Here is a 26,278-nt window from a genome sequence, read left to right as displayed (position 1 = left end):
GAATTGTGAGTGAGCCCACTCCCTTGGATGAGAAGCAACCCCACACATGAATGGTGTCAGGATGCTTTACTGTTGGCATGACACAGGACTGATGGTAGCGCTCACCTTTCCTTCTCCGGACAAGCCTTTTTCCAGATGCCCCAAACAATCGGAAAGGGGCTTCATCGGAGAATATGACTTTGCCCCAGCCCTCAGCAGTCCATTCACTATACTTTCTGCAGAAGATCAATCTGTCCCTGATGTTTTTTTTTGGAGAGAAGTGGCTTCTTTGCTGCCCTTCTTGACACCAGGCCATCTTCCAAAAGTCTTGGCCTCACTGTGCGTGCAGAGCAAGCTCTGCACTGGTGGCACTCCGATCCCGCAGCTGAATCCTCTTTAGGAGACGATCCTGGCGCTTGCTGGACTTTCTTGGACGCCCTAAAGCCTTCTTTACAAGAATTGAACCTCTTTCCTTGAAGTTCTTGATGATCCTATAAATTGTTGATTTAGGTGCAATCTTAGTAGCCACAATATCCTTGCCTGTGAAGCCATTTTTATGCAACGCAATGATGGCTGCACGTGTTTCTTTGCAGGTCACCATGGTTAACAATGGAAGAACAATGATTTCAAGCATCACCCTTCTTTTTAACATGTCAAGTCTGCCATTCTAACCCAATCAGCCTGACATAATGATCTCCAGCCTTGTGCTCGTCAACATTCTCACCTGAGTTAACAAGACGATTACTGAAATGATCTCAGCAGGTCCTTTAATGACAGCAATGAAATGCAGTGGAAAGGTTTTTTTGGGATTAAGTTAATTTTCATGGCAAAGAAGGACTATGCAATTCATCTGAGCACTCTTCATAACATTCTGGAGTATATGCAAATTGCTATTATAAAAACTTAAGCAGCAACTTTTCCAATTTCCAATATTTATGTAATTCTCAAAACCTTTGGCCACGAATGTATTAGTAATGTTAAAGTAGATAATTTACTTACATTTAATGAGCATTCCATGTATTTAAAAAACACTTTTGTAAATTTAATTTAATGAAGAAACCCAAATTCGTCTTTTACCCGTTCATGTATTTATGCATATAAAAGGCATGTATAAAATGATAAAAATAAAGCATTAAAAACAAAAGCAAAAGATCAGTCATTAAATTGCTATGCTGAAATGAGAGCCCGGATGTAAACAGTCATAAACACACACTTCACACCCAATACAGTCTACAAGCAGTATAGGTATTATGTCTTTGATTACAAAATTGCTACGTCTGCAGGATAATTATCTGCATATAGTATTTTATACACTGCAGAATTAGCAATTACCTGAACATGTCACCAGTGACCTGCTCACATTCAGCTCAGAGGTTTACAAGCTTTCCCTTAGACTCAATTACACTTGCTGTGTACATTTATTCATTTATACATTTATTCACTTAGCTGACGCTTTTATCCAAAGCGACTTACAATTGCCACATATGTCAGAGGTCACACACCTCTGGAGCAACTAGGGGTTAAGTGTCTTGCTCAGGAACACATTGGTGTCTCACAGTGGATTCGAACCCGGGTCTTTCACACCAAAGACATGTGTCTTATCCACTGCGCTAGCACCACCCCACAACCCCATGTGTGTACTTCTAATTGAAGTTCATTCAATTTCATTGAGGTCTACAGCCCACCCCAGATAAATTTACCATCTTGGCGCTTGGAGGACTTGCCAAGAACCTCAGTGTTTGCCTGTCATCTGAAATTATACCCCTGTCTCCCCTGGGCCAGAGTCTGGCTGGTGTTATGCAGCGGCTTCCCCTGACACCTGACAGCCCATTAGACAGCACCCCAGAGAGCAGTGTAAAGCAGCGACACACAGGCCTGTGGGCAAGCAATCCATCCCTCAGTCACCGTAATGGACGTCTTGGTGGCTTTACACTCAATCAGCCACCGAAACAAGAAAATATGAACTACACCAAAACAAGTAAAATTTGTAGGGACGTTGCAAGTGCCAATACTTCAATAAAGCAAAACTAAAATCAACAAATAAATAAAAACATTGATAACACCAACCCTCTATGGACACCTTGGCAATTGAATCGCCATTGGCTAGTAAATATTTTAGTTTACTCGCCAGACTGATTGAGAGATAGAGAGATAGATAGTTAGATATAGTAAAATATTATTTGCAGTTTTTTTAACATCAGTTTTTACACTTAACATCAGTAAGCTTTTAACATCAGTCAGTCAAGCTTTATAATAATCATATATTATTTAATTTAACTTAATTATAAGTAAATTTGATAACCATGTTTGAATGCATATTAGTCATTAGTCAATAAGAACTATAAAACACACTAAGCATTACCAAGGATTAATGAGCTGCTGGATTCAAGAATATTAATCAGGTTTTGTGCGTTCGCTTTAACTGATTTGCTGAAATCAAAGCAGGGCCGATAATAGGTGAGCGCCTCCTAATGAGATTGCCATTTGCACATTAACTCCACCCACTACCGGAAAACCCAGCTGTTCTTAAAAGCTGAAGACTTCCATAGGAACGCAGTTATTTTGACAGGAAAATACAACAAAGAATATTGTTTAAATGTAGCACATCAATTCTCTCTTTCTCTCTCTCTCTCTGTGTGTGTGAGAGAGAAAGCGATGGCGACCGTCTTCATGGTACATCGAATACAGGTGCGCTGTGTATCCATTGAGATGAACTGAGAAACATCACAGATCGCTTGACGGAGAGTGAAACTCTGAAGCCCTCAGTCAGAGTGTTTGTGAGTGAAAATATATCTGTGCTAAACTTATACTTAGCCTCCAACTCACACACTGGTGAGTAAAATCTGAGAATTTATTAGGCATTGGCTAATATTGGATATCATTTAGTTGCCAGAATGAAGACTTAGTCGCATATGCGAGTGATTTACTTGCAATGTAGAGGGTTGTAACACTGTTCTGACAGTACTCCTTTAAAAGGAAAAAACTTAACTATATTTGAAAATAGGCTCATTTTACAATTCCCCTAGAGTTAAACAGTTGTGTTTTACTATTTTCTAATCCATTTAGCCGATCTCCAGGTCTGGCGGTAGCCCTTTTATTTAGCTGTAGCTTAGCATAGATCATTGAATCAGATTAGACCAAAAATGACCAAATAGTTTTGATATTTCTGTAGTAACATCATGTACCAAGACCGTCGGAAAATGAAAAGTTATGATTTTCTAGGCCGATGTGTCTAGGAACTAGACTCTCATTCCAGCGTAATTATCAAGGAACTAGTTATGTCAGATTCGTGAACGAATCGTTCAATTTAACCGGTTCTTCTTAGTGAACCGGTTGAACCAGTTCACCAAATCGAACTGAATCGTTTGAAACGGTTCACGTCTCCAATAAGCATTAATCCACAAATTACTTAAGCTGTTACCTTTTTTACGTGACTGACACTCCCTCCGAGTCAGAATAAACCAATATCCCGGAGTAATTCATTTACTCAAACAGTACACTGACTGAACTGCTGTGAAGACCGAACTGAAGATGAACATCGAGCCGAGCCAGATGACAAACGAACACGCCCACTGCTGGAGCAGTTCTCGCTCTCGAGTCAAGAACCAGTTGCATCGGTTTTCGGATCACCAGTACACTGAACGGAGAACCGTTTCTGTCGGACGCGTCCGATTTGAGAACCGATGAACTGATTCTCGTTCTCGAGTCAAGAACCGGTTGCATCGGTTTTTGGATCACCAGTACACTGAACCGAAAACCGTTTCTTTCGGACGCGTCCGATTTGAGAACCGATGAACTGATGATACTGCGCATGCATGTAATTTTTTAAGCATTTTGTTAAACATCGGAAAGTGTGATAAAATAACTTTTATTATTATTTTTTTTATTTTTTTTTTAAGATGAATGTTTCTAATCTGTATATTGTAGATAATGTATAGGATAAAGGGATTTTCAGGGAAGTTGGACAATAATTAAGACTATGTTTAATAGGAATAAGGGATGATTTATGAAATATCTGTACTGTATATATAGTTAATGATGACACATTCACAAATTGAGTTTGTAGTAAACAGAACGTGAACACGAGTAGAGCAGCTGATGAAACTGAACTGCAGCACGTGCCAGTTAGAGTGATTCTCGTTCTAGAGTCAAGAACCAGTTGCATCGGTTTTCGGATCATCAGTACACTGAACCGAAAACCGTTTCTTTCGGATGCGTCCGATTCGAGAGCCGAGGAGCTGATGATACTGCGCATGCATGATTCAGCGTGAAGCAGACTGACACACAGAGTCTGAACCGAACTGATTCTTTTGGTGATTGATTCTGAACTGATTCTGTGCTAATGTTATGAGCGCGGGTAAACCAAGGGCTTGGATGAAGGGCAATCTGGCGAAACGCAAGTTCATTTAATAAAAAATACATCGCAATGGATTATGTACAGTAAGTGGATCATGGTTTCTGTGCTGATGACACCTAATTTATTTAATTTATATCTTCAAGACTTAAATCCTCGTATGCACATTATTGCTGTTACTGAATTTGGGTGCATTGTTGCAAAACTCAAATGTAAACTTTTCATGATTATGAGGTTTTTAACTGACTAAAGTTATGATTACTGACTTATATATATATATTTGATAGACGTGACGCCATTACGTCATCGCCAATGACGTCATTACGTTGAGCGTAAAAGAACCGCTGAACCGTTTTTTCGAACTTCGAACTTCCCATCACTACAATGAACTTTTCTGCCGTACCATGGGTGATATTACGCAGCACCTGATGGTATGGCAGCAAAGTTCCTTGATTATTACTCCAGAATGAGATTATAGTTCTTAGTCATTTTAGCCTAGAAAATCACAACTTTTCATTTTCCATCGGTCTTAGTACATGATGTAACTACAGAAGAGTCAAGTTTTAAATATGAAAAATATAGAAACCCTTTGGACATTTTTGAGTGAGATGCTAACAGTTTAATTAGATTCAATGATCTATGCTGAGCTACAGCTAAAGTGCTACCGCCAGACCTGGAGATCGGCTGAATGGATTCAAAAACTGTAAAACTTCAGGGGAGTTGGAAAATGTTTTAAGTGTATTATTCAAAAATAGTGGAGTGTTCATTTTAAGCTTTAGAAATGTATGCTGTATGATGCATTGCACAAGAGTATAATGTTAAGGAAAATATTTAAATGGACTTAAAATAATGGCACTTTTTTTTTTACCCACTTTCCACTCACACTGCGAATATTACAAATTCAGGCCCAATCCCAATTCTACCCCTGCGCGTTCACGTGAAGGGGTGTCTCGATTTCTCTTTTGAATGGAGGGGTAGGGGTAAGGGGAAGGGCCAGATAGCCCTTCAAACGAAGATTTTTCGGGACCACACTTCAGACGAAGGGGTATGAATTATCTCTGCAACATGACTGCTACAGCGAACAAAAAGACACATAAATGTAAGCTTTTTTGGCATAAATAAAGATTTTAATGAAAAGTAATAATTTGTTTATGTTACATTCAATTGTGAGTTCATATTAATGGTCGTGTTACTCAAAGAAATGTTTGCAAAAAATTGCTAATAATTGCTAACATCATATCATTACAGACTGCATGATAGTGCCACAGCATATGTCTGATCACGGTGATAACTGCCGTAGACATTAATTAGAAATCGCTAAACCATTTTCTCAAATATTGCCTATTCGAGAGAGAGAGAGAGAGAGAGAGAGAGAAATGAAAGTTGCGTGTATTCGTGTCTGCTTCTTTTTATTGTGAGTTTACTTAAAAACAGTGATTGTATCCTCTCGTCGCTGGAAAATATAATGTAGCGATTCAGTATTTAAAATGTATTTAATAAAAGTCGTACACGTTTATTTTCTCCTGGATGTGTAAGCTGCACGATTTCCGATATGTGTGTGTGTGTGTCAGTAAGCAGCTCATTAATACAGAATGATAATTAAAGGCTCCAATGCACACCAGTATGTGTGTGTATTGTAAGACCTAGACGTCGCATTATGACGTGTGACGGCATAGTAGTGATGTCCCAATCCTTAGGGGAATATTTTCTCCCCTACCCCTTGACACTCTGTTTCAAGGGACAAGGGGAAGGGGTAGGCGGAGGGGTAGGGGAAGGGGAAGGGGTATAAAATAGAATTGGGATTGGGCCTAAATCAGGCCTTTCACTCTCATTCTCAATATACACATCTTAAAAGGAACTGTAATTTAATTGAAGCTTCTATTATTTTGGGAGTGTTGCATGAAAAACTGCTGAATGTATAGTACACACAGGTCCCAGTGTGTTAGTGGGAGCTGGTCGGGGGGACTGAGGTTCAGAGTTCAATGGTGCATGGGGGCAAAAGGGGTGGGGTGGGCAAGTTCGGGAGGGATGAATGAAGCCGTCCTTCAGTCTGCTGGTCCTGGCCTGGAGACTCCAACCATCATCTCAGATGCTCTCACTATGAGTTGTAGAGTCTTCCGGCAGGATGCGTTGCAGGCGCCATACCACACAGTGATGCAGCTAGTCAGGATGCTTTCTTTGGTGCCTCTGTAGAAGGTGCACATGATGGGGGCTGGGGCTTCTCGGTTTGACTAAACTTTAATTTAATTTTTTTGAAAGAAAAAAAAAAGTTTGGCTAAACAAATGATGACATGACATGATGAATATGCTTGGCTTTAGAGAATCAAGAAATTTGACTAAACTGTGTTATGATTTAATACAGGCATATAATAGAGATAATCTCAAAGAACAGATGGAGATGTCATAAAGCTCGGAAATGATTTCCACTCCTGTGTCCTGCATTAAGACCAGAGAGACTATGACTCACTGCCACACAAACAGCACAACGTTGAGTTCAAACAGAGACTCCTTTATCATAATTCCAAGTGTGGGACTTGAATAAGGTTTTCAATGAAACAATCCCACTCTAATAAACTATAGCACACAACCCCAAGAGAAAGAAAACATTGTTAACATAGACTGATTATTTTTCAGTTCTTAGAAGTCCTTCTCGAGTGAACAGCAGGAACTTGTCATTTCCTTTCTGGGATTTTAGATGGCTCAGCTCCTAAAATTGTTCAGACATGCTCATACAAACATAATGCCTCACCAGCCGCAAGCAAACTACAAAGGTATCAAAAGTTCAGAATCATGTGCTTAAAGTCCATTGTTCTCTGACTGTTAAAGCAGTAATGCTGTAATGTTTCAACAACATATTCAAAACAACAACACTCAATGCTGGGTTATATACAACCCATTGCTGGGTAAAATATGGACAAACTCAGCAATTGGGTTGTTTTGACCCAGTGGTTGGGTAAAATGTTTAACCCAACCACTGGGTCAAAACAACCCCATATTTTACCCAGCAGTTTTTAAAGTGAACACACAAGACCATATTTATTTTGTTAAAAACTCACCTATTGTGAGAAGAAGTCTGTGTCCAATCATTTATGTAAATTATGGATGTGGCCTTTAAAATGTTGGCTCCATTATCATCATTATGCACAGATGATTTTCCAGTTCCAAATTTATAAGAGCATCCTTTAATCCCTGTGCTAATGGTTCAACAGTGTGGACCTCAGAGACGGGAGAAAAAAAAATAAAAATAAAACCCTTCTGTAGATACCGATTTTTCAACTCAAAATCACCATTAATGACATGGATGCTCACGTACGGTTCCATTGCTCTGCTGGACCATAACTTTTAAGTTGCTGTGAAATTCTGTACATTGAAGCGGAACCTCGAGATTGTTCCATGACATGTATTGTGCATAGCAAGTAATGCATATGAAAAATAATTACGAGAGGGCATGTCATGCAATAGCACTTATCAAGATTTGGATCCATATTTGAAATTATAAGTTTTCCACAGTGATCACTGGAGCCACATTTTTGGCCAGGTGAAATGCAATTGCATCAGTTCTTTCTTTCTGCTTTTGGGAGTTTGATGGGAATGCTGTTGCAACAGTTTGGTGGTGTTAACGTTTGGTGCAGAAATGACCAATAAACACAGCTTGCAATGTGTGGTTTGCTAAACCGCATTATCTGGTTTGAAAACAAAAAAGTCCACACTTCAGAAAAAAAGAAAAAAAAATCCACATTTGGGCTATCATCAGACTTGCACTTTGATCTGCTCACTCATTCTTCTGTTCTGCCTCGCTTCTGTTCAAATTTCACGTTTCTCGACTGTCAGGTGCACTGTGCTTGCTATGCAACTAGCACATTTCTTTCACAATATCTGATGTGACATCAAGGCGGCATTGAACCTGCTATCTAGAGATCAGAGTTACGCTCCTCTTGCCGAAATGTTAATTGCCAAATCGTAGAAATGCAGAATTAAGATTGTGTTGGGGATGAATCGAGATTGTGATGTTTTAACAATTAATCATGCAGCTTTAGTGTTAATGCCAAGCGAGCCAGGATCAAATTTAACAATTTCTCTTTTGGTCCTGACCAAGACAACAAAGAGAACTAAAACACAAGTCTAAATAAACAAAGACTACAATGGCAGCACTGCCGAGCATAAAACTCAATTTTCATCAACTGAGCAGCCAGACTCAAACTCAACAGGCCAGACAAACATTGACACTCCATTTATCAGTATGTTGATAAATGTGGCTGCCACGTTATATAATACAGGGAGTGAAATCAGTACAGTACCATACAGAGGTAGCTGAAGCGGACACCTAAAGGGATATACACAACAAGGGGTATCAGAATCCCATTTTAAAAGGCATGTCCTACAAAGCCTACAAATGACCAAAAGACATTATATTAAATATTAAAATATGTATTATAATTTTGAATTGGTTCATATGCATCTTTTTACCCCGGCTAGATGCCTGTAGCTTATTTTGCAACAAAGTGAAGGTTTGTAATTAAATCGCAGTGTTCTCTTCTGCACACAACTGGGGAAAAATGTTTTGACTTTTGCTTCTTCATGCAAAATTAATAAGCACTGAATATTTCAGAGACAAAAAACTAAAGCAAAAAACAAAGCAGAATATAGTTGCGTTTGAGGAATTTTTTGGCAAAATATAAAGACACCTGTATGACCATTTGCGGTACTTTAAATGTTCTTTTAAGATAAAATGCCATGAAGCTCACAAAAGCAAATCTCAGACATTTTCATTTTAACAGCCTTCTTCCAAACATCAGTTTCTATTCCTTGTGTCATTCCAAAGATATACGATTTCCATTCCTCTTTGAAACACAAATGAAGATATTCTTAATGAACCTAGATTTCATTTTCTCCATTTAAAGTCCATGAAACCAATAAATAACCAGATTCATATGGATTTCCTTTACAATGTCTTGTACTTTCTGCTCCATTAATGTTTTGGTTGTGTGGGATGATGAAAAAATATAATTTGTGTTCCATTTGTGTATCAATTTCATTTATGTTCCAAGCCCTGGGGCTACAACTTTTTTTTTTTTCATATATATATATATATATAGCTTATCCAATCAAAATTTTTGAAGCATTCAAATTTCACAATTCTTGTTGCCAATTCCAATATCACAAAATAAAATAAAAATATATAAAAATACTAGCCCAAAAACAAAACTGACTGAAGACAAGTAAACAGTCATGAATTACAATAGAACAAAGAAACTGAGCTACAAACACTTAAAGTGCTGAATAAGAAATATTATAATTGTATAAATTAAATAGACTTCAAACAGACTGAATAGTCTTCACTGCATAAATTCAATATACATTATATTACAAAAGCAATTCGGTCAAGGCCAGTGAGTGATTTTCTTTCTAATGTTTTATTTACATTACTGATACAAATGGCAACAGCAGTTATATTAGGCTGCTTTGGAGGAATAGTTCACCCAAAAATGTAAGTTATGTTGTTCTAAACCTGAATGAGTTTCCTTCTGCGGTTGAATGCAGATGTATATATTTGGAACAATACTGATAAACAAACCGTTTCTGTGCCCCCATGTGCCCCCAAAATTTTTGGGTGAACTATATCGCTTTAAAATCTCATCATATAATGCCAGGATCTTATAATAGCCAATTAGTGCACATGCACATGCTATTAAAGTTCATTTAGGACAAAAATGACTGTGTTGACGAGGAGACAGGCATTTTGACATAACTATGTGTATTCAAACGTCTAAGCACAAGGCGCGAAAAATAACTCTTCGTTTAGTCAGGCGCTGTACGAACAAGTGAGCTCAAATAAGAATTTATTTTTTACTTATTGCTCTTTGCATGACCATTTCTAGATTACACCAGAATGAAGTGAAGAGACATTAGGCGTAGCGATCACCTGATAAGATAGGCTATGTGCAGTTTGTTCAAAAGTGAAATATATAATGAATGCATTTGATTGGTAAACCAAATTCAAATGTGACATTTTAATCTCTAATGGTAAAGCATGGAATTTATGGACAAACTCCACTAAATAATAGCGCTGAAATTGAGGGGCGTGGTGGGGCTTCGGCAATCGGCACTACCGATGTCCTTCAAGCCAATCACAGGCCCCCTCCTTGCTCGGGCCCTGGGGCTTCAGCCCCGCCTAGCCTAATGGTTAACGCGCCCCTGGCTGTTTCACTAAATGGCAGGACAAAAAATAAATCTTTGGCCCTTAACACTGAAGAACTGAGTTTTTGGCTAGTGTGTAATAACATCCATTAAGCTGTCTGTTTGCGCTGTCCTTCTGAAATGACCTTGTACTAGTTAAGTGATTTTATTGTCTGATGGGTTAAGGTTACAGCAGTTGTTGTGTGGTAATTACAGTTGCCTGATATTCTTTGTGTACATTGGGATGTAATGAGTTAAGACTGAGTAAATCTGCAAATTAGCTGTGCTGAGGTTCCTCACCCTGCTGCCTCTTCTGATTACCTTGCAGCTCCACAGTTCTCTTTTTTTCGATTGTGAAAATCACCTACATAGGCTGCTCCACTGCTAAAACATTTTTTTTTTAATGCAAGTCTGCCATGTGACAATGTCACTTTCAACATGCAAAACTATACCCCTATGGCCATATGAAAACAGGAAAGGTTAAAGAGGGGGAAAAGGATGAGTAAGAGATGTTTAGGATGGGGGAGAGGGGGTTTGATTCAAAGCTTAGTTTTCATTCACCACACCAATACATAATTCAATATTGTAGGTGCCAGGTTTGGATTGATGTCTTTTATTTTGAAATTCACTTCCAATTTGTGATGTCACTTGACACAGGTGCATATTATCTGTTAGTTTGCGTGTGGTTAGGAGGTAGGAAGGGGGTGAGTAGCTGGGACGCTCACTTTCTGTTAACTAAATTGTAGCGGCAGCCAGTAACCGTTAAGAGACTGAGTAGAGGGAGTAAATGATGACGCGTTTTCATTTCATTTCATTTCATTGTTTTGTTTACTTTACTGTTATTCAATGTTACAATAAATCACCAGGATTTGCAGTGGAAACGCGTCATCATTTACTCCCTCTACTCAGTCTCTTAGCGGTTACTGGCTGCCGTAGGGCTGTTGCGGTTAACAAATTTCCCCTGCGGTTATTATGAGTGGCTCAATAGCGCGATATGTGGTATTACCGACGGGTTTTTTGTTGTTGTTTTTTTACATAATCTTTCCTGATTTTGCTGCATACAAAGCTCTATCGTTGAGTTATGTAGCATATATTGTTGCTTTTTTAACTGACAGAGAGACACATTTTAAAACATTTTTGTTTATTGTTAAATGCCAAACAGCAACAAGAACATGCGTTTTCCAAAAAAATAAATAAATAAATAAATCAAAGAGTTCTAACATGTATTACACATGTATTAGCGCGCGACTTTGGAGGGCAGCGGAAATCTAGACTGATTATCGCGCCACCACTGGCCCACCAGGACACTGGATTCGCATGGAGTCACTCCTCATGCAGATAGCGTGTGAGCTCGTTATTTGCTGATGCTCTCTTGGGTATGGGCACTGACGCGGAGGTTGTCTGTGACTTCAGCAGGTATGCCTGTTACTTTCACGGCTGTATTTTACAGATTTCGCAAAGGCTTCAGCAACTCCTAACTGTCGGCCGGTACCGGTCTCAGCTGTTTTTTTTTATGTTGCTCCGCGCCCTGATGCTTGAGGGGACAGCTGCGCTGGATGACAGGGGACACTCTAAAACGCTTACCATGAAAAACGCTTAACATGGCTTAATGTACTAAGACAGTGATATTAACAGACCAAACTCACTAAAAATCATGCTAATAAAGTATACCATATATAATAAATCAGATGAGCCCTGAATATGAATGCAACTCGTTTAATAACACGTTAAGCCTTTTCCTCCCAAAGAAAACCGTTATAAGAAAACGCTTAATGTGGCTTAATGTAATAAGACAGTGATTTTTAAAAACCAAACTCACTAAACATTATACTAATAAAGTATACTGTGTACAAAAAAAACAGATGAGCCCTGAATATGAATTCAACTCGTTTAATAACACGTTAAGCCTTATGATGGTTTTCTATGGGAGGAAAAGGCTTAACGTGTTATTAAACGCGTTGAATTCATATTCAGGGATCATCTGATTTTTTTTGTAGATCGTATACTTTATTAATATGATGTTTAGTGAGTTTGGTCCGTTAATATCACTGTATTATTAAACCACGTTAAGCGTTTTAGAATGTCCCGATGACCTCAAATTAGATGTAGGCCTATTGCCACGTCACAGGAACCTTTTAGCCGCAAATGTTGCATATCGGCTCATCTAGGCTACATTCGCTGGTTCGCCCTTTTCATTGGGTTGAAAGCCGAAATGTTCTCAAACTGGCGACGTGACATTAGGTTTTGGGACTAGACCGAGCGCCTCCCATCGTTTCAGCCGGCCTATTCAAAACAAACGAAGCACCATAAAGCTAACATTACAACGGCTCGCAAGAAAATTACAGTCGTAACCATATTGTATCATTAATTTATTTAACATTGAATGCACAGTGACAAATTGAAAAAAAATGTCAATTTGTTGCGGTCTCTGCGGTTGCTATCTTTCCTCTGCGGTTTGCTTGTCAATAGCGCGGTATTACAATATTGCGGTTATCGCGACAGCCCTAGGCTGCCGCTACAAATATAATATAATTGTAACGAATTAAAACGTCCTAATTACGGGAAGGAGGAGGCGGGAACCGGCAGGCAAAGGCAAAATGAAAGCTTTAATAATAAAATAAACACAAAACAGGCGTCAGCCCCTCATGGACGACTGACGCACACGAATAAAAACCAAACACAACTAAAACCCAGGCCTGGGGGGTATTCCAGAAAGCAGGTTATGTGACATACCCGGGTATGTTTAAGAGTAAGTAAATGGATAACCTCAACTTTCGGTTCCAAAAACGGAGGTAACTTTCAGGTTATGTTAGTTGTCATAGCAACTCACTCTCTGAACATCATTTACTCCAGAGCAGGTTATGTTCCAGGATTAGTTCACTTCAGCGAGCCTTCAGTGGGTGTGACAGATACCGCACAACATTATTATATAATATTGGAATATGTAATATAGCCTATATATATATATATATATATGTGTATGTTAATGAGGAAGCGCTATTATAAGTAATAAATAAGGTAATATATTATTCTAATATGATTATTTCTTTTATTGGCATATATAAGAGTTATCTGTAAATTATGTATTAAGAGGTATGTATAAATTATAAAACACTATGACAAGGTAATGTTTAACTTATATATATTTATATATGTTATATCTCACTGCATGGAGTGGCATTTTTCTATAATGTCTAAATTCTAAATCAAAATACATATCTGATATGACTTAATGTATAATTAACAAACAATATAATTCACATTCTCAAGTATTAAAGATTAAATGGAAAAAAATAAAAATGATTGCACAGCCATCAATTAGGTGGCGATATGCTCTAAGCATGTAAACAACTAATTAACAAAAGAAGAAGAAAGAAACAGCATGGCGCGCTTTTTCTTAGCGTCCGTTTCTATAGTGACTCGTAGATTCGTCGCTCTGTTGAGAATGTCTTGAGTCTTAACCAGGAACATACTCTGAGTTGAATTAACTTACTCCCGGACGAGTTTTTAGAACCACATACCTCGAGTAAGCAAGGTTTGGGGTTAATCAACCGAGAGTTCAGGTTTTAGTTCACGGTAAGTTAACCCTGCTTTCTGGAATACCCCCCTGGTCCTCTCTCGTCCTTCACTATAGTCGCTCCAGTTTTATATCCTTCCATCTCCTCCGTGGGACTCGAGACCGGTGGGTTGAGCAGGTGTCGCTCATCTCCAATCAGTCCACCGGACTCGCTCCTTTTCCCACGGCTCTCGGCCCCGCCCCACTCGTCACAATAATATAATACGATAATTTTCAGTCCAACTAAAGAAATTGTCACCAAAACATAATACAACACAATGTAATGTAATATAGTTTCAGTCTAATTGAAGAAACGGTCACCACCAATATATTACCAATGTATTGTGAACTATAGCTAGCCATAGGTCTTCGTTGGACCTGCAAAATTTGGAAGAAAATGTGGATCATTTTGGAAATATCAGTTAAAATGGGAACTTTATATCTATTGAATGACCAGTAGAAAACTTTTTGTAGAATCCTAGATGATATAACATGTAACATGACTGGGGGCAAATGTATATTGAACATGTAGGGAAGCAAAGAACTCCGACCTGAAAACTATTAAAAGACAACAGTGTTCCACTGACCCCACTTACAATCTATACAACATAAAACCCACATGATCATTGATCAGGAATTGCAAGATGCATTGGCGGTCAATAAGCCACATGTCTGTAACGGTTATCTGACATGGTAGACGATACAGCCTGCATGTGTCATGTTTCATTTGAAAAATTAACTCCAACAGCAATCCTACAGCATCTACAGCCACAGTTTTGATATCCAGATCATACGGTCTCTCCTCTGAGAGCCAGCATATCTCAGGAGCAATGTTAAAGCAAGTGTGGTTTTGTAGTTTTGAAACTGGTATTTTAAAATGGATCACAGTTAACTACTTTTAACAGATCACTGGTGATTTTAACTACAGTATTCAGGGGTGTAAATTTTGTTGGGCGTGGGGGGTGGTGGAATAAACAAAATTTCTCAAGACAGATTTTTAAAGGGGACACATAATACAGCTTAAATTGTACTTGTAAGGATATGTATACAGAGGAACAGCCAAATTAGAAAGATCATACCAAATTAGAAAACTTCAAGGTGTTGAGGTTGTGCCATGACAGTGCTCGTGTCCATTGTAGACATTACTATCTGTCAGAGTGTTGCTGGTTTCCCCGTGGAATTGGGCTACTTTATCACTGTTGCCGTGGGTTGAAGCAACCCCAATAACATGTATTTTTGCACCCTTAACCCGATTTTTACTGGGGGACCCCCTCCAAACATGGTTAGGTTGGCCTAGTTTTGGGTAACACTTGGGATGGTTTTGTTGTTTAAAAAAACAAAACAAACAGGTAATCAGAATCAGAATCAGAATCAGAAAGAGCTTTATTGCCAAGTATGCTTGCGCATACAAGGAATTTGTTTTAGTGACATAAGCTTCCAGTAAACAGACACACAACAACACACAGAAAAAAAAAAAAAAAAAAAAAAAAAAAATTTACGGGAGAATTACAAATTGGCAAATAAATAAGTGTATAAACAATTGTGCTATAAATGATAATGGAATAGGATTGAGTGAGATGCAGGAATGTTCTAGGATGGAGGGGTAACAAATAAATATAAGGATATTGCACATTTTTGCATAAGCATAAGTTTAAGTGGGAAACATTTAACTGTTCATGAGGTAGATTGCCTGGGGGAAGAAACTATTCTTGTGCCTTGCTGTTCTTGTATTTGCGGCTCTGAGGCGCCGGCCAGATGGCAAAAGTTCAAAGATGGGGTGACTTGGATGTGAGGGATCCAGAGTGATTTTCTGAGTCCTTTTCCTCACTCTGGATGTGTACAGTTCTTGGAGGGTGGGCAGGGGAGCACCAATAATCCTTTCAGCAGTCCGAACAGTTCTCTGTAGTCTTCTGATATCTGATTTTGTAGCTGAACCAAACCAGACAGTAATTGAAGTACACAGGACTGACTCAATGACGGCTGAGTAGAACTGTTTCAGCAGCTCCTGTGGCAGGTTAAACTTCCTCAGCTGGCGAAGGAAGTACAACCTTTGTTGGGCTTTTTTCACAATGGAGCCAATGTGATTGTCCCACTTCAGGTCCTGAGAGATGTTATTATTGTTATTATTGCTAACATAGCGGACTCATCGAAAATTGGCATCATCTGTTCTTAAAGAGAAAACCACTCCATCCAATGTTTAAGTGAATAAAATAGCCTTGACAGCTGACTACTGACTGTTCTCTCTCTCACCGGACTTGTGTGTGTAGGTGACGTAAAGGAGGAAAGCAGGCATTTGGAACGAAGCACTGTGAGGCAAGGGGGGGGGGGGACTTAAAATGTTTCTAAACATAAAATTGATCTTTTGTTTGTTTTATTTATTTATAGAGCACCATTAAAACAACACTGGGTTGACCAATGTGCTGTACAATAGCAACTAAGAAACCAACATTAATCACCAACATCACAGGAATAAAAAGAGTAACAAAAAGCAAGTAAAAAAAAAACAACATAGAAAAGAAGGAGAGCCACTTTGTCGAGTCAATGTGTTGAGCCAAAGACCAAGTCTAATAAATACAATTTCATTTATTTTTTATATATTTTTTAAAAACCAATGTAGGTAATAGCAAAGTCCTTTCAGGCAAGTCGTGCCACTCGGCCGCCATCTTGGCAACGCCTCCGAGCAGCTTTTTCAGAATAACAAGACCAGCTCCTATCTAAATGAATGGGCAGAGAGTCAGAACTGCACTTTCACTGGTCACCGGGACATAAAACAGCATGTATAGAAACAGCAGTGAAATATGATAAAAATCGTTGAAAGTTTTTGATGACTTTGTCCCAAAATAAGGTTTAAAACGCCTTTTTCCCCACAGGTTATACCTTTACTACACATGGGCAAGGGTTCCTCAACTGTGCGCATACGTCAGTGGAACCAGACGATAGGCTTAAATGTTTCCAGGCTTGACTGTTAAAAGCAGATGGTTGGCTTTGCAGCGGGAGGGGCGGGACATGTGCACACAACTGCCATCTTTGCCATTACGGGTTTTCCTTATATAGTTGTATTGAGGATTGAGGAAGTGGCATGTCTCTTATAAACTTACTCTGGTAATAGTCTATGGTCTAAAGGCAAGCCCAATGCTTAGGGGCCCGGTTTGAGTTGTTTTACTAATTACACAATTATTTAAAGTATGAAACATTGTTATCTACAATACACTAGGGCTCCACAATAAATCACATGCGATATTTAATGCGCATCTTGTCAGTAAAGCCGGTTCTGTAATCAGCGGTAAATCTCAAATCACCTGCACACTTTTACACGGAGCAGCATTAACTACATAAACCACGATCATATTTTGCGCAGCTTGTCAGTGAACAATGGCTCTGTGTAGCAAGGCCACCCTTAAAAATATTTTGGTTTGCAGTAACAGTAAATTTTTTTTTTAAATGGGTCGTTAGGTCGGACTATATTTTTTTTTTCAAGTTTCAATGTAAAAAAAAAAAGTAAATTTTTGTGATGGTGATGACGTCGGTATGAATTTAAACAAATTAGCATATCATGACGTCACTGACTGGGTCTTCAACCCGTGCCTTCGGGCGCATCATTGCAAACCTCATTTTGATGCAGGCTATATAGACCACAAACAAATTTAAATCTTTGTCAAAAACATGTTTATTGCATGAATTTCAGGTGAGAAAAAAAATTAGGTACTGTTTTACTTTCATCCACCGCTACGTATCAATGCAAACTACAAATGAGAGAACGTTTACTTTGCTTTCTTGGGTTGTCACTTTTGTGAAAAAAATCCTGTTTGATTTGAGTGACGAGTGTTCATTGAATCGATTGTAAAATCGATTTTGCATGTCTAAAGTTTTATACGGCAAATAACACCAAATATAGGTAAATCCACTGACAACAGGCAGGAGGAATGTAAAGATTCAATATATTGGTAAAGACCAATATTTCTGATGATATATTGGCGTGAAGTTACGTGCAAAATGACAAACAGGAGTGCAACATTTTCGAAAAACAGTAAGCAGAGTGGACTGCCATAACCCTGCTAACACACGACGTAACAGTTACGTAACGTATTGGTAATTTTTGGTAATTCCATGACTTACCAATTGACAACGTAACTACGACGTCGCATGCACGTAATTGTATTACCATCACATTACCAACTCACAATGTCGTCAGTACGTCCTTCCAACATAAGATAACCAAGAACGTCCCAGATAGGTCCTCTATTCGTAATATATTGGTAACTTCATGACTTACTGGCAACGTAACTACAACTTCGTATGCACGTAATTTTAATTACCATAATTTTTGTACATTCTTTATATGCTCCCTGAGTATAGTGCTATTTATAAAGTGTAATTAAACTTCAGACTAGGGCTGGGCGATATATCGATATAAAAAATATATCGATATATTTTTAGACGCGATATGGAATTAGACCATATCGCATAAATCGATATAGTTCAAATTTGCGCTGCTCCCCGCGCCAGCGCCCCTCCTCTTCGAGGGGGGGGGGGGGGGGGGGGGGGGGTGGGGGTGCAGGCACAGAGCCACTCTTCAACAAACATGGAGGAAGCAACTACGTCTGCGGAGCGCACGGAGGAATTGGTTAGTAAAAGAAAAAGCAGTGGCTCAGTAATTTGGAGATGGTTCGGATTCAAAGTATCAGATGAGCAACAACATCACGTTATTTGTAGGGAGTGCAATAAACAAGTTACAGCCAGGGGTGGAAGCACTACAAATCTTTTTCACCACCTAAAACAGTGGCACAAACTGCAGTACGAAGAGTCTTTGAAACTGCGCGCTGCAGAAGCCCCAGCCGCAAGCCATCGACAACCCGAAAAAGCTCCAGCCCCGAAACAAAGCTCACTGCAAACTTCATTTTCCCGCAATGTGCCTTATGAAAAGAAAAGTGTCAAGTGGTGTAATATAACTAAAGCGGTGTCCTACCACATTGCTAAAGATATGGTCCCCGTTGCAACTGTGGCACAAATCGGATTCCAAAAGCTACTGAAAACTATGGACCCGAGATATGAGCTTCCCAGTCGCAACTACTTTGCACGAGAAGCACTGCCACAAATGTACACTGAAATCAGACAGAGCCTTGCTGACCGGCTCGCTAACGTGACCCATTTTGCGTTGACCAGCGATATGTGGTCGAGCAGGACGTGTGAGCCTTACATGAGCATGACAGTTCACTTCATTCAAGACTGGGAGATGAAAACAGCGTGTCTGCAAACAAGTTATTTCCCCCAGGACCACACCGGTGAGCACATAGCTGAGGCCCTGCAGGACGCAATTGCAAGCTGGAAACTCCAAGAAAAGTATCTGGTTGCTATAACAACCGACAACGGGAGCAACATCGTCAAAGCGGTTGAGCTGAACGAGTGGCTGAGGATGCAGTGCTTCGGTCACAGACTGCACTTGGCTATTGGTGAGTGCAGTGTTGTAAGGAGTATTCAGATATTTTACTTTAATCAAAAACATTAAAATGTTAGTTTTTCCTTATTTTCCTTTGTGTTTCTGTCTGCAACTTTGTGTTTTATGCTGCTGTCTTGGCCAGGTGTCCGTTGAAATGCAGTATGTATTGTTAAATATAGGTTAAATAGATTAATAAAACACAAAACTTAAAGTGTTAAATGTAAAATCATTTACAATACAGAATGGTAGATTTCAGAACCATTTTTATTAGGTTTCCGTTATTGGATAAGAATTAGTGATGCATCGATGTATTTACCACTTTAATGTTACAGCTGGTAAAGGTGAGGTAATTATGACTTTAAAATGCTGGTTAGCCTGTTGTTATCATCAAGGTAACATATATATTTAGCTATTATGATAGACTATAGTTTTTTCTCTGGATTGAAAATAGCAAACTGCAAAGTAACTAGAAACTAATGTTGACACATATGCCTAGACATTGTGGAGTTTTTAGTGGAGTAGAAATATGAAGTAGCATTAAAAAATAGCATTAATATTAAATACTAAGAACAACAACAAGAACGGAACACGAGTAAATGTACATACAGTAGAGTCATCATTTATAAATTATACAAAAATAATAATACATTAAAATCACTTACATGATTAAAATTCAGAAAAAAATATAATATTTGATATTTATGATTAGTACTGGTGTTGATTAAAAAAATAAACTATGAAACAAGAAAATAATATTAATGTAGAATATTTCTAAAGCTTGATTTTGGATTAGTTGTATGAATGTGTTAAAGTGAAACCAGAGTCAAATTTCTCACATAAGCACATTTGTTTAATAGTTTTTTATGATTCTGACAGGACATGGCATGAATGACAAGCGTGTCACCCGGGCCATTTCTTTGTGCAAAAGAATTGTAAGCTGTTTTTCGTACAGCTGGAAGAAAAGGAGACATCTTGCTGAAGTCCAGATTCAGCTGGGTCTGCCAAGTCACCAACTCATAACCGAGTCTGCCACACGCTGGGGATCCAGGCAGCAGATGATAGAGAGAGTCCTGGAGCAGGAAGGAGCACTGGCCAAAGTCCTGTCTAATGACAAAAAGACCAGGCATCTTGTCCCTACCTGGCAGGACTTAGAGGTCCTAGAAGCAGTCCAAAAGGTCCTGAAACCTCTCCAGGACTTTACTGATGCTTTATCAGGTGAGGAGTACGTCACTCTATCATATGTGAAACCTGTGCTGCACCTTTTTAACGAAAGTCTCCTGGCATGTGAAGAGGGTGATAGCGAGCTTTGTAAAACGATCAAGACCAGCATTGTTGAGTACCTCAACAGCAAATATTCTGACCCAGCCACTACTGACCTTTTGGAGATGGCTTCATTTGTGGATCCTCGGTTCAGGGCCACCTACATCCCAAGTGAAAAAGTCGATGCATTAAAGCACAGAGCTGTCTTGGAGGTGGAGACGCTACTGGCTGATCAGAGCAGCTGTCAACCGCCTTGCCTATGTGTGCCCACTGTGCCTGAGCCTGCAGATGGAGAAGCAGCAGTAGCACCAAAAGCTAAGAGACTGGCAAGCTTCTTCAAGAAGCGCACAGCCACCACCACTGCACCAACCAAGAGGGAGGCTATTGAAAATGAACTGTCAAGTTACTTGCAGTCCGCAAGTGTGGAGAGTGACACTGATCCTCTCAAGTGGTGGAAGGATCATGAAGTTTTCTTTCCATCTCTGAGCCACCTGGCAAAAAAGTATCTCTTGGTACCAGCTACCAGTTCACCCTCCGAAAGGGTTTTCAGCTGTAGTGGCAATATCGTGACCTGCCACAGAGCATCTCTGAAGCCGGATGCTGTTGACAGGCTGGTGTTTCTCGCACAAAATCTTTAAACGAAGGAGGATACGCTTGTCTGTCTTCTAATGTCTACCTCAAGACAGCATTACTGTTTATCAAAGTAAAAAAAGAGGGGGGAAATGTTTATTGAGTTGATAATCTGTTTCTTGTGCAACTGGTTGAGACTGTTCAGATAAGAAATTGAGTTAACAAAAAGGAAAAGGTAACCTCAGGCTGATGTTTAAAAAAAATGTTCTTAAACTGATCACTTTTTGTTCTTTCTTTATATGTAAATGCTGCCCTTAAGTTACTAGGGTTTGTCATATTCTTTTGTGATGTTCGTTATTTGCATCTGTGGATTTGTTAGAAAGGAGAATAAAATCTGTTTTGATTTTAATAAGCCATTATAGTTGTAAAACTAAAAAAATTTTATATTGTACTTTTCTCATTTAAATATATTTATTTAGGAAAAAGATTGGCCTATTTTAATAGCCTATTTTATAGGCTATTTTTAAGATATTTTTTTTATTTAAATGTGCACCTTATGGAGCTTTGATTTCAAAAAAGGTACTCCTGTCCTATTGTTATACAGTATTATTATTTTTTTTTTTTAATTTTATTGTTATTTGAACAGCTGAGCATTTAATTATGAACCAGGTGAAGAAACCTGTTTACTATTTATTCAGTTGATTTTGCAACTGTTCACTGAAATGGCCGGTTTCAATAAAACTACTTGTGACGTCATATTTGGCTTTGACAGAACATTTGCTCTCACTTTGCGGAAAAAATATCGGGATATATATCGTATATCGATATTCAGCCTAAATATATCGGGATATGACTTTTTGTCCATATCGCCCAGCCCTACTTCAGACACAAGATTAAACGTTCCTTAAAGATAAAATGTGTTTCTTTTCACCAAGTCAGAATATGGACATGCTTTTAATATATAGTGACGTGGCATATAGCGCGCGCGCGCTTCCACAACTGATGCACCCACGTGCACAATATTGACAAGAAAGGAAATACATTTTTCGGAGTTGTGAAACTTTCTATTTCGTAAGTAGTTGTGAACGTGAAATAATGACAGACAAGTCTTCATCTCCGTAAAGACGCTAAAACCCTTTTTTAATATTATTGTTTTTATTAGCCTACTAGCCGTTGAGAGTTACCATGGCAACCGCGGACACATCAGCTGCTGGAGAGGAGAGGACTCATCTGACAGTTTCTCTGTTTCTCGTCAGTTATACCAAAGAAAAGTTCAACAACTGCGACAGATTGGTTAAGTAACATATGTTAATATTATCCACAGTCTACTTTAAGTACTTTTGTTAACATTTATACCTCTGTGATTATGGCATCTTAATTATCTGATATGTCTGCTAGCAAATATTATGCTAGCTTAGAAGCATAAGTATAACAATAGATTTGAGCTCTTATTAATGAACGTTTGGGCTTTTAATCACATCTTATGTGTAAAGGAGCGGTTTTGATAGCTTTGTAAATGTTTTTGATGATAATATGTCAAAAAATAAATGGAAGTAAGCTAATTAATTAAAACTAAAAGTCTGCACTGTAGAGTCTATCAGTGACGTCACTCGCGGTCTAAATTTGGCTGACACCATTTCAAACCAGTGTTTCAAACACGTTTTGATTTTTCATTGTAAACAAATATTGATTAAAATTGTACTGTGATTTCAGGAGTGTCTTAAAAACCCTCTAAAACAGAGGGGAAGTTCCAAGAAAATTTCTAATGGGAGCTGCTGACAGAGATAGAAAACACAGGTGATCCGAGGAAGCTTATTAAATAACTTAATATTTATTTTACACAACATATCATTATGCATCTGTAACATCAAAAAATGTGAATACTGGTATTTTAAGATTTATATGTATGTTTTCCATTTTGCTATTTTTCTTTTCTGCATTTCCCCTATTCTCTAGTTTGTTTATTTCTAATAAGGAGCTGGAGGCTGTGGAGAAGCAGATCCGTGACCTCGTGGAGAAGCAGGCCCAGCTGAGAGAGTGGAGAGCTGTGCTGGAAACATTCAGGGGTTGACGCTCATAAGTCCAGGGTAAGTAAACAGCTAACCCTACTACCACCTCTACTCTGTGTGGTTCTCAGCACAAGCTTGGTGCACCCAGGACGCGATCTTCCCAGATGTCCACAGCGTAAGACATGAGCAAGGACCTGGGCGATGACCTCTCTCCTTCCAACGCCTCCGGTCTTCAGGATCTCCACCTGCAGGAGCTCCACTTCGCGAGACGGAGACGGAGACGCTGAAGAGGGACTTCAGGAGCCTGATCGAGACAGTTTGCAGCACGACACCCGCGGCGACGATCATCGTGTCAGGACCACTGCCCATGTATCGACGAGGACACGAAAGGTTCAGTAGACTTTTTGCTTTAAATGAATGGATGTTGTCATGGTGTAAAGAACAGAAACTGCTATTTGTTAATAACTGGAATCTTTTCTGGGAGCGTCCTAGGCTGTTTCGCGCTGATAGCCTGCACCCCAGCAGAGTCGGAGCGGAGCTGCTCTCTGACAACATCTCCAGGACACTTCGCTCCATGTGACTAGTAAGACAATTCTCAAATAACTATTATGATGAGTTTTGTTCTACACGCTCAAATAGAAGTACTTGTGCTGCCCAATCAATAAAGATTGTTTTTGTTCCAGTGTTAATTTTGACAGGCATTTTTGATTTAGCATTAGTCTAAACTCCACCAAACTACTGTTATAAGCATGAGCCTCGTCAGACTGGTCATGGCTGAGGTGTTGCAACAATATATAGTGATATTCTCAATGTTACCCAGAAAACAGGATACAGGTTTAACTCATTCGAAATACTTCAGCTTAATGTTACACTGTCAGACATGCAAAAGAAATCTAATGTATCTCTTTCTCTGGCTACTAGGGGTGTGACGAGACACTTATCCCACAAGACGAGATGAGACACGAGACTGGGTTCATGAGAGCGAGACAAGATTTTTTTTTTTTTTTTTAAGAAATCCTCAATGATTTTTTTTTTGCTTTACTGACACTGTTTTCCTAATGAATGTTGTTCAGTTGCTTTGACGCAATGTATTTTGTTTAAAGCGATATATAAATAAAGGTGACTTTGACTTTGAATGATAAAATAAATATTTCATTTCATTTCATTCATCTCCTTTTTCGTAGTACATACATTTTCACATCAATTTATTAAAAGTAAAAAAAAAAAAAAAAAAAACATGTTTAGGGCCCTATGAAATGTTTCATTTTTTCCCCAGCATATTATTTTTTATTATTATTGTTAACAAATTCTGTATTTTAGCATGTCTAACTATTTGAATGCATAACACAACTTAATTTATTCATTTTATTTTTTCTTAAAGGTAGCCTTACTGATATAGATATCATACCTCAAAGTGTTGTTACTGACCACTTCCTTGTATCGTGCATGCTGCATATTACTGATATTAACTATATTTCCAAAATGAGCATTATGAATGTAAGAGCCTTACATTACATTTATAACAATCATTGTTAATGTTTGAATTGTATTTCAGGGCAGTTTGTGAAGACAGATAATCAAGAGAAGTCAGTTCCAGATCCACCTTCCACACCAGACCTTTCTCTCACGAGGATTGCTGTCTACTACCATATTGTGTTCTCTTCAGACTTCGGGGGATGCAGATATTACTCAGGGACATGAACACTTGAATATTGCAAGAATAGAGAAAGTAAGAATTACTTAAGATTTTAGAATTTAATGTTAATTGCTTAAACATATATACATATATATTTTTTTTAGATATATTTTTTTGGCAGTGTGAACTGGCCATAATGCTGTATGATAGGTGTGAGATTCATTAAACTTGATTTGCTATAATACATCTGTTCATAAGCTATTGCATATTATTTTCAATGAATTATTTGTAGTGGTTTGGTTAAGGGTGTGATTAGCTGACGTATTATTTGTGGGAGCTTGTGATTAGTTGATGAATGTGTGCATTGTTAATGCTAATATTTAAATGCAATGTACTGAGTGCCTACTAAGACTTGCATGTTGGTGCATAATGTTTTGACCCTGGATGCTTACAGAAGGGTATAGATATTTAAATATATGGAAATGTATTTATTATTAATATATCTCAATCTATGTGCTGCTGTATGGGCTGAATGCTTTCAATCATATTTCGCTGTATATCCTATGTTTTTATTAATAATCTGGGTGTATTACTGTTCATATTTGCTTGTTAATAAATTAACTGAATTAATTTCGAGTATGTATTCATCATTCACAGCTGCTGAAACAGCCTTTAAATTAGTTTGGGCATATGAGGACATAAATTAGGTTCAAGTACTGCATGTCTGCCCATAGAATAATTATAAAAAATGACCAACTGATTACCAGCACACGACCACCGATCCGCGACGTTGCCACGACGTCGCAGTTACTTAAAGGCAACGTCACAAATTTACGTTGTGGCGACGTATCTGGGAATTTCACTTTTCCGGTTGCCACGACGTAACTAATTACGTCGCCACGACGAAAGTTTGGTCACCAGATTACGTTGCAGTTACGTAACAGTTACGTATTTGTGTTAGCTGGGAATGCAAAACATTTACTGCAGGCTTCAACATGGCTGTGTTTACGATTAAATTACAACAACAAAAAAAATCGCATAGGCGATTTTCTTAGGCTATCAAAAAAATATTTTTTCGAATATTCGTCGAATTTAAAATAAAAATCCACATTCGAATGCGCATATGAATTTTAGGTGTGCATTAAGGAAGCTGCCTTATGAGCCCTGGTACGTGTTCCATTCCATCTCGCCGCACGCTCAGCTGTCTACACAACTTTCAAAGGCGGACGAGCTCGACACGCAGTATCTGCTTTCTCATCTTTCACCTCGTGTACGCGCACGAGATGCGATGACAATATAT

The 26,278-nt window shown here is 38.6% G+C and overlaps 2 protein-coding genes and 1 long non-coding RNA gene across 3 annotated transcripts in view; 2 read left to right on the top strand and 1 right to left on the bottom strand.

Moving 5' to 3' along the window:
* Positions 1–26,278, top strand: part of LOC132152750 (vertebrate ancient opsin-like) — a 405,745-nt gene that overhangs the window by 102,104 nt on the left and 277,363 nt on the right. The window lies entirely within an intron of this gene.
* The window catches only part of LOC132152748 (beta-galactoside alpha-2,6-sialyltransferase 2), an 86,370-nt gene that overhangs the window by 57,223 nt on the left and 2,869 nt on the right, over positions 1–26,278 (bottom strand). The gene's annotated exons all lie outside the window — the stretch shown is intronic.
* LOC132152753 (uncharacterized) lies at positions 23,632–25,608 on the top strand. The gene is made up of 2 exons (XR_009436573.1): positions 23,632–23,925; positions 24,898–25,608. It is a non-coding gene; the product is annotated as an uncharacterized LOC132152753 (long non-coding RNA).

Source organism: Carassius carassius, chromosome 11 (genome assembly GCF_963082965.1).
Source record: "Carassius carassius chromosome 11, fCarCar2.1, whole genome shotgun sequence".
Taxonomy (NCBI): Eukaryota; Metazoa; Chordata; class Actinopteri; order Cypriniformes; family Cyprinidae; genus Carassius; species Carassius carassius.
The sequence above is the reverse complement of the archived record's forward strand: the minus strand, read 5'-3'. Positions and strand labels throughout refer to the sequence as shown.